At 45.3% G+C, this 5863-nt stretch overlaps 1 long non-coding RNA gene across 5 annotated transcripts; it reads right to left on the bottom strand.

Annotated features, from left to right (window-relative positions):
* Positions 1-1714: 1714 nt before the first annotated feature.
* On the bottom strand, positions 1715-2962 carry LOC136397300 (uncharacterized). 5 transcript variants are annotated; one of them, XR_010749867.1, is made up of 3 exons: positions 2513-2962; positions 2078-2409; positions 1715-2037 (listed from the first exon to the last, which is right to left on the bottom strand). It is a non-coding gene; the product is annotated as an uncharacterized lncRNA (long non-coding RNA). The 5 variants fall into 5 exon arrangements; XR_010749871.1 differs by having other exon boundaries at positions 1715-2017; XR_010749868.1 differs by having other exon boundaries at positions 1715-2057; positions 2098-2409.
* Between the last annotated feature and the right edge of the window lie 2901 nt (positions 2963-5863).

The following is a 5863-nucleotide window of genomic DNA, read 5'->3' as shown; positions in this document are numbered from 1 at the left end:
CTATTAATAGGAATATATTCTTCCCTCCCTTAAAATATGCCTGGGCGTAGGAAAAATGGCTAGAGATTAGAATGCTGTCTTCAAAGAAGTCTTTGGTGCAGACTTTGGAATGCCAACTCCTGTGGGGGCAGAAGGCTGCCCTGGCAAGCACTAATAAGATTGTTTAAAGGAAGCAGCTGATCCCTATAGCCATTTCCAGCATACCTGAAAGGTAGTAGTAGTTAATCATCCTTTTCTTCACCTGAATCCATGCTCTGCTAATTTAACCCATGTTCTGCTAATTTGCTTGATGATTAAAGACACAAATAAATATGATGAAACTGCAGAGATCTGGGCTCTCAGTCCTAGAGGCTGGGAGTCCCCTGTAGCCATCTTTTCTCTATGTTGTGTCTTGTGTGTTTTTCTTAAGTCCTGCAGCATCTTTCTTTTGTGCACACCTATTGCCGAGCTGGTCTCGGCACCTGGGGTCACTTTTGTTTGGGATTACACTCTTCATGTTATTATAAAACCATACCCTGGTGTACTGCTAATTCAGTTTTCTCTTTACTACATTCGAGATAATTTTCACATCAAGGTATTTCTATAGACTAGACAGAGTTAGAGTTCAGCTTCTTGTAGCCAGTGTTTAAATTTGACTAGACAGCAGCAATTGCTATTTAATCTAAACAAATTGATCTGTCAAAGGCAATCAACTCAGGAAAGTTACTCTAGGAGGATCCCAATAATCCCAATGAATCACACTGCCCTATATGAAATTCAGCTGCTGACTCTTGACATAGTGTGTCACAAGTACTTAAGAGAAATAAGTACACAGAGCTGAACTGTGTTGAAGCACAAACTCGAGCCTGTCATGCATAAGTTAATGATCACTGCATTTGGTCTGGTGGAGGAAGTACACTGCTGGGTGAGGTGATGTTGAGCCGGGAGAAACGAGAAGAATGCAAGAAAGGGTTCTGCAATGTCTGTGATCCTGCACTCGAGCCAGTGACCTCAGGGTTTTGAACTGAGGGAGGAAGGACTCAAAGGGCTGACTGAAAGTTTGAAAAGTAACAAACCACAGCTGTAGCCCCTTTACCAGCTCCCTCGAATAAACTTGCAGCACCAGCAAGGAAAATAGAATATGTGAATAGTCAAGGACAGTCTAAACCGGTGTTTCCCAATGAGGGGCCCATGCCCACAGGGGGGTAATTTCGATAGTTAAGGGGGGCAATTTGAAAATGGACTCGACACGACTTTAACTCTTTCGCCCTGGGCCATTTAAATGCAATGCTAGATATCGGTGCCAAATTTAACAAAAAATGCAATTCTTAAATAATTGCGGTAAATAATTATTAAGTATAATTTCGTTTGACGAGACCAAAATATCAACTGGATGATTGGCGTCGTCAAGTAAACTTCGTCCTGGGTTCACTGCGGAGCGTGCCTTCTGCCGCGGGGAACCTCGGACGTTTTAAAAACTCGCTAAACAACGCAGTTATTCTCACCTAATTGGCCCATTGCAACTTCTGTAGTGTTTCACATCATTCAGTTGGTGTTAATTTGAAATAAGTGTCAGTCAAAACTGTTGTAAAAGCTCGTTGATTTAATAAATATACATATATATATTGTATAGATATAATTGGTATTTGATTTTATTTTTATCAATATTAAACTCTTTATTAAGTACTTCTTGCATCGGGGCTAGAAAGTGCTGAACTCTTTGTTCTCAGCGTCACAGGGACCTTGTACACTCTTGGCAGCCCCAGCATGTCAGTACTCCCTGAATCTAACATTCCCCCATCTCTTTTGGACATAAATCAAATCCTTGATTCTTCATCAGTGGGGAGAATGGTATAAGGCTGGGGCTCATGAGAATTTTCTACTTTAGCTGTAGCTATAAGCTAATTAGGTCAGGGGTCCTCCCTAGTATGTGCTGGCACGCTGATAGTGTGCCCTTAGTACTACAAGCTTTACGAACTAATTTCTTTCTGCCTTGCATTTTCCTTCTCTGTACTAACTTCTTACAACTTGCACAAACCTTCTGCAACTTACACAAACCTTCTGCAACTTACACAAACCTTCTGCAACTTACACAAACCTTCTGCAACTTACATAAACCTTCAACTTTTATGCACTTTCTTATCCAGGAATAACTGGCCTTCATAACAACTTGCTTTTCCTTTTCTTTTCAAAAGTACCTCTACACCTTATACCTTCTATTATCAAAACCATACAATTCCTTTCTAGTCAAAACTCTTGATTTTTAAAAACCTTAACCTTCAGCAAGGACTAAGTTAGTACTAAGTAATCCTCTTTTAAAGATTGCTTTTTGGAGGTGTCCTTTTCATAAGTAGCCTATTGGACACATGACCAATATTCACAGATTATTCTATAGTGGTAGCTATGAGCACATACATAACTTTCATTTACCTTATAGCTTCTCTCTCAGCCAAGGGACTTACACCCCCTTTCTGTATGACTCATAGCAGTACATGCATCAAACCTTAAGATGACTTACTTGGCTTTCCTTTACCTTAGTTTCCCTCCCTCCCCAAAGTCTCCATGCGTGGACCAGTTAACTTCTGGTTTGTGGCTGAAGCAGGGCATGCTGTCCTTCTCAGAGTCAGCTTACAAGGGTTGGCGGGGTCAGTCTTCGCTGTCCACAAAGGTGTCTCTGCTGGGACTGCAAGCTTCAGCTGGCTGCGGTGGACCCAGGCGGGTATGCCTTCTGCCTTGGCAGTAGTGGGAGTGGTCAGGATCATGGTGTGTGGACCCGTCCAGGTGGGAGTCAGTCCTTGGGTGGTGTACTGCTAGAAGTGCTTCTTGGACGGTCTTTGAACAGTTTGCTGAGTAACCTATAAAACCTGTAAGTACTTAGGGAAAGGGTGTTACATTTCTACACTTTGTAGTTAGAGTTTAAGTCCTAGTGACTACTGCTTCTAGCTGGAATTAGCAGCAGGTCCCAGCCTATAATAGGCATGGGGCATTGAAATAAGAGAAATAAAGGATACACTAAACATAAAGCAGTAAAACCAGACTGTCAATACCCCAGTAGAGATCTTTGAGGGATAAATAAAACTTAAATATTCAAGCAAGGCGTAGTAGATGGCCCTTGTGTCTACTTGGAAGAAATACCTTAGGCTCCTGAACATGTCCTTAGGCCTTCAGTGGCAATTCCCAGCACGCTGGGCAAAGTCAGGTCACAGGTAGCTGGAGCAGGGCTAGAAGAGACTGAACCCTCCCTCCATGGAGCAAGGGGGCAGCTTACCTTCTTATGTTCCTCTTTCCACAGCACAGACGTGTCCCTTGATGGGGCCGGGAAGCCTGGCAGGCTTCAGTTCAATGACCTTTCTTTCCACTCTGGAGCAGGGCCTTGATGAAATGCTGTGAAGCAAGCCCCTTAGGGCGCTGGAGCCAAAAGTTGGTATTTCCTGACTTCTTTTGGGCCTTATTTGCCTTTTCTGTTACTTCCTTGGTCATTATAGACCTTAAAAGCCATGCTCAGAAGATCTCACTGAGGGGCTTGACTAAGAGAGCAAAATTGGGTATCCTGTATTTAAAGAAGCCTAAAGCAGTGGGTTTAGAAGGGGCCATATTCCCTAAATCTTCTCCTCGGGTCTGGCTCCAGATAGGAGGTGGGGATTCCCCGGAGCCAAAGCAGAGGAGGGCAGGGGCTGTAGCAAGGTAATGATAACCTCTAACTTACAGCGCTGTTATCTTTTGCCTCACTAAGCAGTGGCTCAGCCCTTGAGCTGGTGCCCAAGGGGGAGGGGCAAGTGCCTGAAACTGTGAGGGGAGCCTGCCGCTTCTCCTGCAGCCAGCTGCAGCCTGGCTGCCTTTTCTTTCTCTACCTCTGCTGCTATACTGGCTGCATACTGACTGTGCCACCTGCCTGCAGGTGGGTACTGGTGATAGTACACTAGACTCTCTATGTTATCTATGGGTCTAGCAATCCTTGGTTTGGCCAGTCTGCTCTTAACTTGGCCATTCTAGTAGCAGACAAACAAACCAAATATGCACACAAAACAAACAAAACTTCTAAACCAAAACCAAAGGGAAAAGGCAGCATCCTGCATTCCCTGACTGACTGGTGGGGAGAAATCAGGTGGCGTCCCGCCTGCTCCACTACACCCTTTTCTAACCAGAGCTCTGTTTCCAAATATTCAAAGAGGAAGCTTAACCAAAGGGAGAAGGCAGCGTCCTGCGTTCCCTGACCAACCGGGTGGGGAGAAATCAGGTGGCGTCCCGCCTGCTCCACTACACCCTTTTCTAACCAGAGCTCTGTTTCCAAATATTCAAAGAGGAAGCTTCCTTACCAAACAGTCTCAAGACTCCAAATGTTTCAAATCAGCCAAATTCCATTTCAAACGGCAACTGCCGGAGGCTGGCCAGCTACCAACGTCTGCTGCATCCCACTCCATGAGGAGGGGTCTTACACAGCCAATCTCACTGGGGGCCTCCATCTTCCTTAAATACTTTTTCAGCTTCTTGGCCGATGCGGGTTCTTTCTTCCGTTGTGAACAGAGTGTGCAAAAGCTGCTGACAATCATCCCAAGTTGGTTGATGGGTCCTGAAAACAGTCTCAAGCAAAGAAATTAACCCCTGGGGTTTCTCTGAAAACGACGGGGTCTGCTGTTTCCAATTATAAAGGTCACTAGTAGAGAAAGGAATATAAATCATTCGGGATGGTGCGTGTGGTCCTTCATCTAGTGGGGGCAGTACCTCCCTAAGAGGTAACATTGGGGCACCTCCAGCAAAGGGAGGTTGAGCATAAGGGGTTCCCCCCTGAGTGTGGGGAGGACTCTGGACATTCTCGGGCACAGTTGAATCCGGCTCCCTGGGCTTCTGATAAGGAGGAGGATAATTTACAGGGTCTACTATATCCTCAGTAACGTCAGGAAGGACCGGATACGATTTGGGAGGCTCTTTTTCAGGTGCAGGTGGAGCGGAGGGAGGGCAAGGCTTAATGTCTGCTGTGCTCACACAAATAGCTATCTTAACCTTTTGATTAGCTTTTATGCACCTCTTAATGTACCCAGGTTTGTCTGTAGCTATATCTATCCAAATATCTATATACACATATTGATCTGGATGAGGCACCTGATATATAATGGCTCTTACTGCAAAAACTATGGGCAGATCAAAGGTTCCTTCAGATGGCCATCCAACCTTAAGAGATGGCCACTCCACTTGGCTTAAGGTCCGGAGAGTTTCTCGATCGGGTGGAGGTCCCCCATAACCCTGAGCTCTCTTCTGAAAATCAGAGAAGTTACTTAAAATGCAATCAAGAGGGAATTTAAGTGTAGATTCTTGCTGTCCCATCTCGCGGTACTTGTTCTTCTTAACCAGGTATGCTTCTAGTCCTACAAAGACAACACACAGGATTCCCCACCCTATAAGCAGGGTGATCCAGATAGATGAACGTTGATCACACTGTACTGGCAAACAAATTAACACCAAACACAACAGTGCAGCAAATCCCAGGAGGGCAATACACAAAATTTCCCACACAGTCATTCAGGCTAAACAAACAACCAGACAGCAGCACGGCGCGGCGCGAGTGAGCTCACTACTTCAAAACGATCGATCGATTTCAGACAGAAACAGAAACCTCGGCCGGCAGCGTCCTGCCCTTGGCCCGAGTGTCTGGGTGGGTCACTGACAGCGTCCTGTCTGCCACCACAGACTGAAAATGCTCTGGAGCCAGATTACAGAAACCAGGAATTCCACAACAAAATATTCACCAGCTCGAGCTGTTCTGCCTGTCCCCAGCCAAAATTCCCGTAATGGGAATCCCGGATGAGCCCCCATAAATGTTGCACTTGCCGGGTAAAACAAACACTGGAGACGTTTGGAGAGTTTTAGACAAAGTTTTATGGCCAAG

The sequence above is a fragment of the Saccopteryx leptura genome, chromosome 3, assembly GCF_036850995.1.
Source record: "Saccopteryx leptura isolate mSacLep1 chromosome 3, mSacLep1_pri_phased_curated, whole genome shotgun sequence".
Classification (NCBI taxonomy): domain Eukaryota; kingdom Metazoa; phylum Chordata; class Mammalia; order Chiroptera; family Emballonuridae; genus Saccopteryx; species Saccopteryx leptura.
This window is presented reverse-complemented; position numbering and strand designations above follow the sequence as displayed.